Source organism: Pieris brassicae, chromosome 1 (assembly GCF_905147105.1).
Source record: "Pieris brassicae chromosome 1, ilPieBrab1.1, whole genome shotgun sequence".
Taxonomy (NCBI): Eukaryota; Metazoa; Arthropoda; class Insecta; order Lepidoptera; family Pieridae; genus Pieris; species Pieris brassicae.
Window position 1 is genome coordinate 7,874,900 of NC_059665.1, and position 17,853 is coordinate 7,892,752.

Genomic DNA, 17,853 nt, shown 5'->3' on the forward strand with positions numbered 1-17,853 from the left:
ACATGTAAATAGTTTAAACTCTTGTATAATATAGAATTTTTCTAGAATCTATGAACGTAAACATATAGTTGTTTAATAATTTATAACCTAATTCACACGAACCTAACGCGGGAATATGAAATTCAAGATGGCCGACACGTCACGGAAACTAAAATATAAAAACATGACGCGTCGGGAAATTTAAAATGTAAACTTGTTTAGCGTGTACGTCCCCATTAATATTACGTGATATTTTTTAATCTCTTGAAAATTGAGAATTTATTTTATTTCTGAACTGAGATCATAATTTCGTTTTATATATAACAACATGGTACGCCAAGAAGAGTCAGAGTCACCTATTCGAATAATATATAAAATTGATTTAATTTAGATTAATTAACGATTGATTTAAGGAAGTACGGAGCAGTGCACCTGTTCTAGCATGAAGATTAATATAGGTTCTATTTCGTAAGTTTATATTAAATTGAAATACCATACCATATGAGATATAACTACGTAAGTATTAATGAGAAGCCGACGTGCCGAATTGACATGGCCAAATGATTGCACTATATCATTTGGCCATGTCAATTTGATTAGATAAGGAACGTAATTAAATGTTTTGAAATCAAATTGATATCCCGCCAACTAATAGGTCATTGTGTTAATGGCTTCATAACATTCACAATTAAGACAGAGCTACCATAGAGAAGAACATTTTAATAAAACATTTCTTTATATTTATTATATTAACATTTCTTTATATTTATTATATTAACATGTCTTTATATTAAGTTTAGTAACAAACAAAAACGTGTGTGTACTTATTTACACACGTTAAAAGTTATACTTCTGTCATTTTATTCTGCGTTTGTAGAAAAAACGACACTAACCATAGAAAGAACTAAAATTTGCTAATTTCAGGGTGTCTGTTTTTCGTGACGATGTGCGCGCGCATCGTAAATTTTTACTCTCATCATTTTTGCCCAACGTGCCAAAACAAGTATTTCTTCAAAAACCATTCAACATATAAATTATTACAATGGACCTGACCTCGTCAGTTGAAACAATTCTATGTACTTTACTTACAATTAAATTTATAAAGCGCAATTTGTTGAGTCGCGATACAGGCAACTCGGTTAATTAGGAAAACGTGAGCGTTTTGCGAATTGTTCTTACATGCCGCTAGCGAAACTTACCTTTAAACCGGCCTTACACCGAAACGAGCCACAAAGATTCAATTCTTAATTTTTCTCTAAAATATCAGTCCTAAATTGACGGAGGCGTTTAGAGTTAAGTTGACAGAATATATGTAACAGATACATAGATGGATGTGAGATCCATCCCATTTCATTTCATATTGTAGATGATTAGTACGTGTCGTAATGAAACAGTGATGTGTCCTGACAAGGACAGTTGTAAACGTTATCGTCATGAAACAATAGTTTGTTCTGAAAAGAACAGTTAATTGCGTTATCGTAAGACCACGATATCGAACTGTTCTGAGAAGAACACGTTCGTACGCTTCGACGATTGCGCGCAGAAAAGGACAACTTTTTGCCGCGCCTCGATTTTATCGTCTACGCACCCCTTCGCATCTTGGTACCACATGTTACCACTAGTGGCCAGTGTAGGATAATTTTTGTATATTAATCTACAGTTTTAAAAAATAGACACATTCCACATTCCATCTTCACCTCTTCTCAACGAATTATTAGGAAGTTTTATTTTAACCAAATAAGGACCAATCAACCTAAACCAAAAACTAACCTAAAGTGGTGACCCCGAGAAGAACACCAAGAAAATTGAAGATGACGAACACAGAAAATTCCGGTGCAGAGCGTCAAGTTTCATCACATCCGTCGAGCCAAGAAGTCTCCGGTATCTCACTGTCACTCCGTGTGCCACCTCCAGAACAACAACCAACCATCGACACCCTCATCGGTGAAATAAGAAGGTTGTTTTTGGAAGTTGCCGAGCTACGAGCACAACCTCGCGACAACTACCGCAACAGTCGTTCTCGCCACCATTTACAATGACGCTCGCGGAACGCATCAACAAAGCGCAACGAAAACCGACGAGAGTCACTGATGGAAGATCGAAGCCGGAAAAAATCTCCAATGCCGTACTGCTATTACCATCATCGCTACGATATGGACGCGAAGAAATGCACACCACCATGCCGATGTTTCAAGCCCATAAACCAGTCGGAAAACTAAAAGTAACGCTGGCCGCGGCGGGAACCGGCGTTACCGAATTATCACACCGCCTTTTCGTTACCGACAGGATAACGAAACTTACCTTTTTGGTCGACATAGGAGCCAATATCTCCGTGCTACCAAAGAAAAAAGGCTCACGCGAAAAACCACTGCCGTTTCAACTCTACGCCGCCAACAACACGGTCATTCCAACATACGGAGAGAAGTCACTCCAACTTGATCTTAACCTCCGAAGACCATATACATGGAAATTCGTCGTAGCAGATGTGTCTAAGGCAATCCTGGGAGCAGATTTCTTGCAGCACCACCACCTCATTGTCGACGTAAAAAACCGAAGACTGATCGACGGGAAAACAAAGCTGGTAACAAACGCTCAACTCAGTACTGCAGACATACCTACAGTTCGTAGTATTGACATTGAGCAATATTACCACAGCATTCTAGCAGATTTCCCAGGCACAACCAGAATCACTTCAATGAAGCTTAGTCCCAAACATTCCGTTGAACACTTCATTGAAACAAACGGACCGCCCCTTCACTGCAAGCCACGCCCCATTGCACCGCATCGTTACGAAATGGTCAGGAAAGAATTCCAAAACATGATCGATCAAGGGTTATGCAGACCAAGCAAAAAGCCCTTGGGCATCACCTCTTCACGTCGTGCCAAAGAAGAATGGAGACCTGCGCGTGTGTGGCGATTACCGAAGGCTCAACGCCATAACCAAGCCCGATCGGTATCCCATACCACGTATACGTGCCTTCACATACCAACTCGCAGGGAAGAAAATTTTCTCCACACTCGACCTCAATCGCGCGTACCAACAACTGCCAGTCAGCGAGCAAGATGTGGAGAAAACCGCCATCATCACACCTTTTGGTCTTTTCGAGTTCCCGCGCATGTGTCCTGGTCTAAAGAACGCCGGACAGACTTTCCAACGCTTTATTCACGAAGTACTGCGCGAACTCGACTTCGTATTCCCTTTCGTTGATGATCTACTCATAGCATCAATCGACGAGGAAGAGCACCGAAAACATCTACGCATCGTATTACAGCGACTAGAAGAATACGGCATCACCATCAACCCATCAAAATGTGTTTTCGGCCAGCCAACTGTCAAATTCCTCGGTCACCAAGTCACGGCGAAAGGAATACAGCCACCCCAAGAGATGGTACAAGCTATTACAGACTTTCCAAAACCACAAACCGTAGAAGAACTACGACGTTTTCTCAGTATGATAAACTTTTACCGTGAAAATATCAAAAATGCCGCCACCATATAAGCGCCTTTAAATACCTACCTGCACAACGTCAAAAAGCGTGACAAAACTAAGATCGACTGGACCACTGAATCAACGCAAGCTTATGAAGCATGTAAAGAGAGCATAAAAAACGCCGCTTTACTTGCTCATCCGTCTCACCAGGCGACACTTGCTATATTCAGCGACGCTAGCGACAAAATAGCTGGTGCCGCACTCAATCAATTTATCAACAAGTCATGGCAACCACTCGGCTATTTCTCGAAGAAATTCACCGACGTACAGACTCGCTACAGTACCTACGATCGAGAGCTACTCGCCATCTACATGGCTGTCAAACATTTCCGCAAAATGTTCGAGGGACGAGAAATAATAATATCGACCACAAGCCGCTAACTTTCGCTTACACAAAAACAAATACAAACAGCGAATCACCGAGACGCACCCGACAGCTACTTTATATCAGCGAATTTACCACTGATATACGACACGTCAGTGGATCTCAAAATGCAGCTGCAGATGCATTATCACGCGTCGAAGCAATCACCTGTCCATCGCCGATCGACTACAATCTACTTGCACAAGCTCAAGAACGCGATAGCGATACCATCAAGAAAGTCAACCTGCCCGTCTCAAACATCAAATTACACTGCGAAACTTCAACCTCACAGTTACGTCCGTACCTACCAGAAGAATACCGACGTACCGCATTCAACGCAGTACATAAGCCACCTTGGAATCAAGACTACGAGAAAATTAATTACGCAACGTTGCTTCTGGCCCTCAATGAACGCAGACGTCGGCAAGTGGGCAAAAGTATGCCTACAGTGTCAGCGCGCCAAAATACAACACCACACATCAAGTCGATTATCAATTTTTTCACCAACCGAACGATTCGAACACGTTCACATTGATATCGTTGGTCCGCTACCTACCGCGGCCAGCGGACATAGATACCTCGTGACAATGATCGACAGAGCAACAAGATGGACCGAAGCATACCCACTATGCGAAATATCAGCTGAAGACGTCGCCAAAGCGGTATACGAAGGTTGGATTTCCCATTTCGGTTGTCCTGTAACAATAACAACGGACCAAGGACGCCAATTTGAAAGCAGAGTATTTGCATCTCTTTCTCGCTTACTTGGGATCGAAAAAACGCGTACAACTTCATACCACGCACAGTGTAACGGTATCATCGAACGATGGCACCGTGTCCTTAAAGCCACATTAAAGGCAAGACTACAGACCGCAAGAAGCTGGATCAACGAGCTACCAACCGTCCTACTCAGATTACGCGCCGCTATGCGAAGTGACACCGGCGTAAGCGCCGCCCAACTTACCTACGGATGCAACATACGCTTACCCGGTGATTTCTTATCAACGACCCGCAATGACGTCATCATGGACTCTGGCTACATCGATCAGCTGCGCGACGCAATACGTAACCTGCAACCAATGCCGAGTCAACCACACAGCAACACAAAACCCATATTCGTACACCGCGACCTGCAATCATGTGAATACGTATTCGTACGCATAGACGCCGTAAAGAAGCTATTACAAGCACCTTACGACGGACCCTATCGTGTGCTGAAACGAAACAGCAAGATATTCACGCTGCAGTTACCTAACCGTGAAATGAATATCTCTATCGACAGACTCAAACCTGCCTACACTATCGCCGAGCAAGATGTGCCTACTGATACAACCACGAGTACCTGCAACAAGCAAATCACATCAAGTGCGAGCGAACTGCATGAACCATCAAATAACCTGAAACATCAAAATGACAACAACCTGAAACAACAAGACACTGGGAACACCTCAATACCTACAAGAACAACTCGCCGAGGCCGCGTTATACGCCTGCCGGTACGCGTCGCTAGAGGGGGAATCCTGTAGGTGATTAGTACGTGTCGTAATGAAACAGTGATGTGTCCGGTCAAGGACAGTTGTAAACGTTATCGTCATGAAACAATAGTTTGTTCTGAAAAGAACAGTTAATTGCGTTATCGTAAGACCACGATATCGAACTGTTCTGAGAAGAACACGTTCGTACGCTTCGACGGTTGCGCGCAGAAAAGGACAACTTTTTGCCGCGCCTCGATTTTATCGTCTACGCACCCTTCGCATCTTGGTACCACATGTTACCACTAGTGGCCAGTGTAGGATAATTTTTGTATATAAATCTACAGTTTTAAAAAATAAACACATTCCACATTCCATCTTCACCTCTTCTCAACAAATTATTAGGAAGTTTTATTTTAACCAAATAAGGACCAATCAACCTAAACCAAAAACTAACCTAAAATATCATATTCATGTTGATGTCACTTTGGTACTAACGCTCTTACAAATAAGCAGAATAGTAAGTTATTTACCGATCATCGGGATCAATTTGAAGCATTGCTCTTTGTAACAATACCACGTCAAGATAACAACATTCTAAACTACACTTTAACTATACTTTCAGTATGTTTTGAGTTCGAAAATAAATATATAAACTTCTTAGTAGTATCAAAATCTGAGTGTTCACTTCATTCAAATTAACACTACGGTGTGACAGAACCTTTCATAACATAAATAACAATATATGGGCTCAAATAATTTCATAGCCGAGCTGCTTGTTACACAAATGCTGATAACGTTTATTTTCGTTATAATATTGCCAGCACGGTATTCAACAATATTATGATTTAGGGACATTTACGATAATAACACTGGCCTATTTCTAGTGCTTCTAAAGAATAATATAGAGACAATATCGATTTACAAGATTATTAAATCGAATAAACCACAAGCATTAACGGTTTTAAACAGATTTGACTTTGACGTTATTAGTTAATAAGCTATGTGACATATAATGACAATGGCAGCTAACTGTAACGCCATTGCTCCGACAAATTAAAACTGCTATTTTGACTGATACTATGGTATAAATAGCCTTTGCTTAATTAATTATAATTAATTAAGGTTCAGTAAACTATATAGCGTAAATCTTAAGACATAATTTAATTGCGTTTTAAAAAGAAATATTTTGAAATTAAAATAAAAAATGTTTGTTCGCCAAACCCGATATGGAAGTCCATGTGGCAGACATATTTTCGCGTCTGTCATTGATAAATCTTTTAAGCACATTTGACATTAGTCGATAATTGGATATAAGAGTAAAGATTTCAAGTCGAATCTTGCCGGTTGTGCCGCGATAGTTGTAATTGTTAATTAAGTACATGCAAAGAAAACCGTTTTTATCCAACGGAGTTTGAACGCAAGGCTGGAAAACACAGTGCAGTCCTTTCTTACCTGGATTAAAGGTCTTCGATTTGAAAATTACGGGGTTTGAAATATGTTGTATACCTGTGTTATTTACGATATTTTATCTACAAATTTCTTTATCTACTTTTCGGATTTCCCGGGGTCGATTCCCCAGGGACATAAATCTTTGATGCATGTGATGAAAAATGACCTAGATCAGATCAATTGAAGGAGAAGTAATGTAATCTCAGACAAAAGAAGAATTATCTATTTTTTATTGTAGTTATAGACCAAGACGATAAGGTTTACGTAATGTTTATGGCTTCTCTTGTTATTGACTCTTACAATACCAAAAAGCTGGTCTGTGCGTTTTAAAAATCTAGTACTCGTTCCGTTTTTTCTTAACAGCACTGATTCGTTAATGTTTAACGTAAGCTTTTATAACTATAGATACGTAACCATTATCTACCCATTCGTACAAAACTTTTGTTCCATTCTCACGCCTCTAACCCTCTTCAACCGGCCAAGAGACCCAACGTCCGTCCACTAATGAATTTATGTCTTTGAAAGGGTTATTGAAAATTAGGTAGACGTAAAGAATCTCAGTAATGTTAACCCTGCGTGTGCTCTGATTAACAAGGGGTCGTATTGTCCGCGGAATTTCATTGTGAGTTTTATAGAAGTTGGCCGGTAAAATTACTTTGGGAGGTATGTTTGTTTATACCAAACCTCTTATAGTCGAATAATTAATTAAACAAAATATTTTAATAAAAAGGCTTAAATCATACTATACATCGTTTAAAGAAAACTAAATGTGTATAATATTATCACCTTGTTAGTACTTTATAGGAAGTCTGATTTCGAGTTAAACAATAAATGAAAAACCGATGATGTTGGCAACAAATCAAAGTCATAGCCAGCAAGTAAATGCTATCAATATCCGTATAACAAACAATATAAACCGCTGAAACCTATATTGAGTTACATTTAGAGCGATTTGCTACACAAATCTGGTACAAATTGTTGCCTACTATTTTGGTGGTAAATAAGTCAACGTCTTAAGACCGCGTGGTTACGAGGGTCCAATGACAGCTTGACCGCTAAGTACCCTCCTTAGATTAATGGGCCTAGCCTATTTGTAACTAGCGTGGGCTTTTGACTCTACCTGTTGGGTTCGATTTAAAATCAATGAGGCACGGACTAGGAGAAAAACAAAAGACGACGGCATTTCCTTTGATTGCATTTGTCAAATGGAAAAATGGATCGTGTGGCGTGTTTGGGCTTGGACTAGATATAGTATTGATCAATTATAATTAAACGTAATGTGTATTTGTTTTGTTTTGATTCTCTTCTAGGCTAATACGTACTGTATGTAATCATCATTCAATTAAAGTTTTACATTTCGGCATAAACCGAACAATGAAAGAAACGGTTTTATTGCCGCCACCACTGCTTGTGGTTGGTTGGAAGAGATCGCTCGAAAGCGATAGGCTGCCAGTGGCCCTTCTTTTAATCAATTATTTTAAATGTACTGTATACTGTGCACAAACTGTAAACAAAAAAATAAAAAAAAATATTTGGAAACCGAATGAAATATTTCTAAACCAATTCTAACTAGGCTCCTTTAAGAAAAGACTGTACCAATTCTCAAAAAGCCTATGAGATTGAGAATTTCCAGCGGCGGTATCACTTAACATCCGCCGAGCCGTTTGCGTGTTATTCTATAAATAAAGGTATATAATGGATTTTGAAATATCAGTTTACCAACTAAGCATACCCACATTCAAGTCCAATTATAATTGTTCTAGAATCCAATTATAATAGTTTTCATTTAAAGCACCTTCTATTATGAAAATTATCTATGAAATGTTAATAGTTTTTAACAACATTAACCCAACAAGTAGTGGTTGTTAGAGCTTAGTGAAACAGTTCAATTTAACTGTACCGTAGTTTTAACTGTAATTGTTTAGTTTCGTTTGTTGCGTAGAATAATTTGTACTGTTTTTGAAAGGCCACTGAACAATTATGCTTTTGTAAATTTTTGTTTATACAACGTAAAACTATTATATGATTTAAGCGTACACTTCTTAAACCTGACCGATTGGTTCACGCTTTTTATTTATCTATTTGCTCGTGTGATGATGTGGGTCAGGCACAGGAGGCTGTTGTGCCACTTTATCACTATACAACGAAATATAGTAGTCACTTATGCAGGAACTCATACGTTGACGGCATATATTTATTAATGTTAAGTCCGCTTTTCCTTCCTTCCTTTTTATTATTTGAGTCAAAACTATTATTATAATATATTGGACATTTCTTTAATCGGTTATTTAAGTACCTAACAGTTATGTCATATTCATGTAGCTATGAGTTGTGTGTTGCAATAAAGTCTAACTGTTCACGTACGGAAATACCGCGTAATTTTATGTCACACGCAATCACTCACACCGCTGGCTCTGCGTCCAAAAATGTGTCTTGGTCTCCGAAAAGAACTTCGAATCAGAAAAATCGGTTAAAAAACGGGGAATTTATTATATAATGGTTCAACTTAAATCAGCTAAGTGCTATAGTCTTTTTTAATCCGGACTGTATCGTTTTATGAATTTTCATTTTATTTGCTAATTGGTTTGGAAACCAAGGTCTGCTTTTCAATATAATATTTTTCGTATGGGATTTTTAATAGTTGTCAATAATATTGCCTTTTAATGAATTAAGTCAATTTTGAATTAAAACCTTCCACAAATAAAGTCTGTCAGTAAATCAAATTGATAAAAAAAAACATTTTGGTAAAATATAAGTCAAGGGTATTGCATACGTGCTATTAGAATTTCCATGTGTGTCGTCGTGAATCGTCTTGTGCATGTGTTGTCCGGACATGAATGTTGTGGGCGATAGACATCGTTCGGCGGGAGCCAATACTGAGCAGGTTAACGCTAAGGACTCACGAAGGGGTTTTCACCCGCACCCGCCGTGAAAAACTCCATTCCGCCAGGAATGGAGTTTTTTTTTTTCAAAACTCACGTGACCGGAGTTTTGTGCGGTTACGCTGCCGCCGGATGCGATTATCGCTCGCAAATTTGGCGGTTGCAAGACGGGCGGTTAAACGATCAGTTGAGTCCCAAACCGCCATGGACACACACCAGAAACGAGCTGTTGCGTTATACTTACTTCACAGAAGAAGTAATTCCCCCACTCAAACGAAATAATTATTCATTTCCTCAACCCAAGAGGGCGGAGTGTGGCTTCAAATCAGAGAGAAGGCTTAAGAAGTTTGTAATCTTTGCTAAAAGTTACAAGATATTAATATAGAATATTATTTTATAAACAGGTTAAAATACCAATGAAACTGCATTTGTTACATACTTTTCACGGTTCACGGTACTTACGGTTCACGACTTTGGATATCATGAAATATTCTGAAGCTCAACTTGTACACATAGTTGTAACTTAACATGATAAACATAGTTTCTACAGTAATATCCATATTAAACTAAAATAATAAGAATGGAGAATAATGTATAGTTAATGAACATGTTTATCTTATCTTAATATATATAAATCTCCTGTCACGATGTTTGTCCGCGATGGACTCCTAAACTACTTAACCGAATTTAAATTAAATTGGCACACCGTGAGCAGTCTGGTCCAACTTAAGAGATAGGATAGCTTAGATCTTTAATTATAGTTGCAATTTTATTTTATTGCAAATTATTTGTCTATAATTAATTGACAGTCACAATTATCTGTTAACTCCAAAAGATTCTAACAGATGTCGATACTTTTCGACTGGCTTGAATAAGTAATCAATAGATAGGCACTGCTATGGTAAACCGACAAACGTGTCATATAAGCTACAATTCAATATCATGATTACCACGTGTTATTGAGGCTAAAGTATAAATTAAATTTATTTTTTAGTAAACGAAATACCGTAAAATTCAATAATTTCTAATTTTTTAATTTTTGGTGTTAGCATAGCCAACCACGTGTAACTTAGACCGAAGTGTAAATCAAATTCAAATTATAGTGACGATAATACAGTGAAATTATTCTATCGTGTCACTGTATTAAGGCTAACTAAAACCACATTAAGGAGAAACGAAGTTCGCGGGGGCAGCTAGTATCATATAATATTATGAGAAGAGATAATGATGTTGAGATATGCAACATTATTATAACTACTAAGATGATTGTTAGTCAGTCCTACTATCATGACATAAATTTTTAATGTATCATCTTTTTAGTTTAGTTAGTTTTTTTTTGTTTCCTGTTTAGTTTTGTCTTAATAACTGTGTATAACATGTATTTTGGCACTTCTTTCCTATCGTATGTAATTTAATACTTTTTTTTCTTTACTCACAGTGGTTGCCTGGAAGAGATCGCTCGAAAGCGATAAGGCCGCCATTGTAATTTGTAACGAAGTGTTGATAAATAAATAATTGGCATTTACCATACCGCTATTTAAAGTCTGTTACATAGAAATGGAAATAAGAATTCGTCACGTTTGGGTGTGTTTAATTTGAGATGCTAATAAAGAGAGATAGTAACGTATTAACAAAACAATAAATAATTTCCATTGCATCCATAAATTTGTGTACTAAAGAGTCATTGGATATTACAGATATTAATTATTTATTTCCTTATGTTACTTTAAAGTAACTTAAAACTATACAGAAAATCTGTCAATACAAGATTTAAATTAATCATATACATTATTACAAATAAGGAAAATAAGAAAAAGTAATTCATTGGCCTTTTGCATTATCCTTTGTTGTATTATAATGTATTATCTTCTTTCATTATCAATATTAATATAAAGATGTAATATGCTTGTTTTTAACCAGCTTTTCCTTTCCTGTTATATATATATATAATGAACAAATACATCATTTGTTCATTTTTTCTCGTGTGTAGTTTTCAAACCTTTTAATTTAAACTGGCATAAAGGTATTCTGTCATAATATAAAAAAGTAATGCAGTGTTCAGGATGATCACAAGACACGCGTAAATGGTGCTTCCCTACATACATTTGTGCGTATGTATAGGAAAGGATACATATACAATATACTACCGAAAGATATGGTAATGCCAAAGGATGTATGGTCAGGAAATATTTAACCAACTTAAAAAGCCCAAGAACCATCCGATTCGAAGGAATATCCAAACTAAAGTCAGAAGCAGAAGCAGAATCTAGTTGTACATAATCGTATTGGCATACGAAATAAGGTTATATGTACCTTAAGCACTTATCGTGTTTTCATTGAAACGCGTTTTTACCTTTATTTACCTTTCCGAAACGAAATGTATTGACACATCTATTTGATACTATTCACTGAATATCAGTTTCACTAAAATGAATTTAAGTTCTCCCTTTTGAGTACCTTCATTTGTAATGAATGATGATGTAAATAAGTTTAAGAGACAGCCTTTGTAACTTGAGATAAACATCGAATTGTATTTGAAGGATCTCAAGCATATTTCGTTATTGGCATTTTTCATTCCTAGTTTTCTGTGCTCACAAATCAAGCCTAAGTCCTCTGTGTAACTATAAAGAGGCGGGAAAAATCATAAAATAGATTTATATAACAATACAGGTTTATAATATTACCTAAAAAGAAAAAATAATACATATAAATAATCATCACGTCAAAGCGAAATTAATAGGAATCATGCAAAAAATACTTTTTGGTTTTCATACACCGGCATTCAAATTTTACAGATTGAAAAAAGATACTATGTGTCGATTCACATTTACAGAATTTCGCTGAAAATGGATTCAATTTGAAATATGTTAAAACGTTCATTCGACGGTTCATGCGTTCGTATGCTGTCAATTTTGTTCGATTTTCGAAATTCACACGATAAAAAAACAATCCCACAGCATAAATATTCATCAGAACAATAAAACATAGACGTAGGTCGTTTGATCGGGTTCCCTGAGCGGCACTTTTCAGATAAGGGAAAATGTTGGTAAAAATTTCCCAGCATTTGTATAATATTACCATAGTTTTCGCAGATAAGACGGTGCCCAAAAGGCATATTTATGAACTATGTTTCGTTTTGATATGCAGTTGTTTTTATGGTTGCCATAAAACTGGGTCAACAGCTGATGTTCATAAAAAATATGGCCGCCAGCGTGGTACATCATTTGTTTTAAATCAAGCACTAAAATGTCACTTTCCTTTATAATTTTTTTAGGCCTTTAAAAAACAAGTTTTGGGAAAGTCTTCCAAGCTGCGCACAACTTCACCAGACATTATTGCCGCGTTGGATAAAATACATTTGATTCCCCACAAAAGTCTTACGGTTTAAAACAAAAGACTGACTTATTAAAAATGAACGAAGCAGACGCATTTTCCATTCCTACTTACTCGAAATAACAAATACCGCTTTCCCAAGAATGTTAATGTTGGATTTAACTTTTTAGCGTCGTATACGTGGGTAACACTGAAAATATTTAGAACGGGCCAGTTAGAAACATTGCTAATGAAAATTTTTTGAATTTCAATTTTAGAACTCTTTTGTAACCTAATGTAAAGTGTATTGCATTCATTTGTCATTTGTTTTTGTGAATTGGCGGCAAATCTAAAACTCTTGTTACACGTGAAAATGAACCTAATGCAAGAAAGTTTTCGGTCAATTATTTATTATGACTTTCGTTGTGTGCTTATTTAACTGCAAGGCTATGATAGGCTGCAATTAGCATTTCTTAATGAAGCCCCATCTCGTGCCAATTGGCCACCAATTTACAATTGGTTTAACGAGTTTAAGCGTAGATGTAGCAATCTCAATAATGATCCGCGTGAAGGACGTTCTTTAACAGTCACTACTGAAGATAACATCAGTGCTGTGCGACGCATGATAGAGGAAGATAAGAGAGTGACCTATCAGCAGAAACGACCAAGCCTAGGCGTAGGTATGAGTCAAGTTTAAAAAAATATTTCATGAACATTTAGGCGTCAGGAACCTTTGTACCAGATGGATTCCCCATACTTTAACCGGCGACCAGAAACTCCTTCGCATAGACTGTTGAATATTTGAATTTGACAGGTGTCGAGATAATGAGTCATCCGCCATACAGTCCTGACCTGGCACCCTGAAACTTTTATTTATACCCAAGAACTAAAGATTAAATTCGAGGTGAAACTATTAAAGTGTGGGGCTTTTAAAAAATAAACGGCCTCAGTTTGCGTTTGAAATACAAACTAAAAGCGTTTTACTTAACGAGCACGCTTTTAATTGAAATGTAAAATAATATGTAAATATTTTAATATGTAGTAAGTTTTGACGGAAGTTAATGGGTTGGCCCATTTTTACACTGTATAGACCAGAACTGAATTTTGAATCATTGTCTTTTGTTCTTCTACATTACAAACAATAAACCACTAAAGATCCAAGACCAATTGTGACATACATAGATGTTTATTTCAGTATTTTCTTGACATCTTTTGTCCACATCTGTCGTTATGAATGTCCTTTAAACTATAAATGGTAAGAGCCATAAAACGTGTAAGACATTCTACATGCGAAACATGACTAATACAAATCCTTAGTTAACTATGTTTTTAGTTTTTCCAATGCTAAGAATCTAACGCGCCGACCTACAAATATTGTTCGTTAGTAAATAGAAAATACTTAAGGTCTAAAACCTTCAAACGTTTGAACCCTTTAAACACGTTATTCGATTAGAAGCTATGCAAGTGTTATAGTCCCATAAAACCGTTTTCACAGGAGCTAAAAATATATTAAAACCGCTCTAACCTAATTGTTTGGTCAAGCATAGTTAAACATTTTAATTCGATTTATTATGTGATCATAATCTCTTTGATAAGTCACTAGAATGACCTTCAATATGAATATAATTATAATTCACTCAGGTATAATTTATGAATGAATGAATTGATGCTTTTAGGTAAATTTAATTTTTGTGAGCGTAACGTTCAATAAATCATTTATTAATATTTGTTAGTACAAATAGACGTATTGCTTATCGCTTTTTTCGATCGCATGTTTTTAAATGAAAACCGAGTATTACTAGAATTGGTTTGTTTTCGTAGGGCCAAACTAATTTTGGGAAGTAATAATAATAACAATCGCTTATTTGCCAAGATTGTGGTACAGTGGTTAGACTGATCAATGACAAATATCCGCACAATCAGCGATCAATAAATAGGCACGCAAATATCATATAAATTTTTACAATGTCTTATTAAGAACATAAAATAATGTCAAAGTTAAATTATTTACAATTGGTGTCAAATCTATGGTCCAAATACTCGCCTACGCTAGAAAGGCACTAAGGAACTAACATCATGCCCGGCCCAATTGTCAATCTCACCAAATTACGGACGGCTCTGACGACCTACCAGTGGCGGTATAAGCACACATATGATCCGGCAACGGATTAGTACAGCGACCTTGGGTGGATATAGCTAATTTCTTAAATGGTAACGGGAAACCACTGCTCAATATTTTCCCAAGTATTAAGTAATCATGAAAAAGTCTAAGAATGAACAGGATACATGACTGACGGCTACTGGCTAATCTTTAGTAAAGGAGAGGTACTAAAAGAAGAAGAAACAAATTTTAGTTGTAATAACCAAGCGTACCTAAAAAACAGCTAATTTGACTGTCGTTATAGTAGGTCAAACGTATGTTAATTGGAATGTGTAACACTACTGGGGTAGGACAAATAAAATACACAACAGCAAAGTTATTGAAAAATACTGGTTTTCAAATTCAACTCGCATCTCTATTTCTTCTCTTATGTTCATCATATTATTCTGACATATATTACAGTGTGATATTTTTTTATTGGAACTACTAGTATATTGGAACACGTTTGTAACGTAATCACAGTAGTAGTTAGATTATATACTAGGCATTATTTCACCATGCCTCCCGCTGATAGAGGACAAATCTTTGTTTTTAATTTATTTTATTATTATTAATTACTTAATATGTCACGTAGAACATAGTGTAATGGTTGCAGCTCCTTACAAACGTTGTGTAAAACAAAAACTTGGCGATTTAAAAGAGTGGCGGAGAGTTTATTGCCAGTTCTTCTCTTCCATCTACGCCATTGATTTGAGAACTGGCAGTAAATGTAAAATTTGAAGCATTTTATATACATTTCTGTTTTAGACCTTCATAACTGTACATTAACACAATATGAATAAATGATTTTGAATTTGAAAATTAATGAAAAGTAAATTGTTATAGTTAAGTAATTAGTAGTGATTTTGCATTACAGTTTATAACTGCTTTACAATGAGGTACATTTAACTAGAATATATGAACGTAAGCCGTAAATACTGGAACGCAGACAATCGTGGTTTTCATCGCTCGCAGACTCTTGAGAGCTTTTGGAATAGCTCTTAGGCCCACTTCAGATCGTCTAGCCCTTACGTTTGTTCGCTGCCGAAATACAGCTATTTTGTTCTACATTTTATGAAAAAAAAAATATTAAGATATATTTTAAAGATACAATGTATTGGCTATACACCGAAGTTTTTGCAATTGCAAGTATGGATAGCTCGTCTCTATTCTCTAAACGAAAACAATTTTAATCAATAAGTCCCAAATATAGTACTATCATACTAATATAAACACGCTAGTTAGTGTAATATTAATTTTGGTTACCTTTTAATTAATGAATCATTAAATGGCGTTTAATTCACATTGTTTTAGTTATTATAATTTAAAATATACATATAAAAACATATACACTGTTTATAGTTATTTTCGTTTCAAGTAAAGTCCAAATTTTTCTCGTCTGCAAAGTTTTGTCTAGGCCGTGAAAAAGATTAACTAATATAGAGCTTGTTCTAAATAACCTAAAAAACAGTTTACGTAAGTTTATACATTTTAAAATATATCATCACTACTAAACATGTTTAGAGTAAAGTCCTCTAAAGTAGTAGTTGATCGTCGTTTTGGCGCAAATCCAAGAATCTACGCTACAGGTAGGCAGTTTGTGTCTCTTTATTGCACACTAAGCATTGTAAAAAAGAATATCTTTTCCTATATATACAATACAAATTCAATTTTATGATACTCTGTTAAATTACAAGTCTTGTGTAAGTTATTAAAAAAAGTTTTTAATGTGTATAATCCTTCCGTACTTCCGCTTAATGTACTTTGCTTTTGAAAACACATTAACATTTATATTTTTTTATTATAAGTCTTGTTCATTTGGATCCAAAATACATGTTAAGCGTTTGATAAGAGATTTTTATGGTCAAACTTGCTCTTATATAACTATTATATTCACATATTAATATTTAGAAGGAAATTTGTGTCTTTTTATAATTTCTTCATGATCATATACCTATTTTTTATCTTAGCCTCCAGTTACAGTTTTAATTTTTTAATATGATATTAATCGTATTCTACACACAAAAAATCTTAGTTCTATACTTATGTACTACTTACATATCTATTTTACAAATACCCCCAATCTGAACATTTACACCTTAATTCCAACACTGACTAAGTGGCAGGCTGTGTTTATAATGGACATTGTCCATTAACATAATCACAGCCTGTTTTCGTTTTTTAATAATACAGGCATTTTTTCTTTGTTCTACAAACTATCAAATATTCATGTCATACCCTATACTTCAAATAAGATAAATGCCGAAATTTTCAAATTCATAACTGCACAGGGCTTCTTGGCAGACAAAATTTAAAATAAAAAGTTAAACTAAATTTTGCACAAAAATCCATTTTCAGTTGTATAAACAATCAATACAATTTATCTCTGCGATACTTGGAGCAAAATGTAGTTTTCCTTTAACCAACACGAATGTTACTTTATTAAAACTTTACGCTGTTCCAATAAAGCACAATTCTGTTAACTCAATACAAAATAAAGAATATCCTGTTGAATAAGAACTTTTTGACGAGTTACTTGGCAAAACGCCGCCGAAAGTTGGCAACACTGGTTTTATTCATGCACTGATGCGGTCTGTTATGACACACTGTTTAAAATTCCACCAACATGCCGTACAATTCTGTGTTGTTGCCAGATTCAAGGCGCGCTCTCCCGAATAACTTGCAACAATGATGATATGAGTTCGCTTTTTGTTATTGGGAAGTTGTGACCGAATATTTGTTGAATTACTGTGCATAATTA

The 17,853-nt window shown here is 35.9% G+C and overlaps 1 protein-coding gene across 1 annotated transcript in view; it reads left to right on the top strand.

The window, feature by feature from the left end:
• The window catches only part of LOC123715223 (alpha-2Da adrenergic receptor), a 161,181-nt gene that overhangs the window by 99,993 nt on the left and 43,335 nt on the right, over positions 1 to 17,853 (top strand). The window lies entirely within an intron of this gene.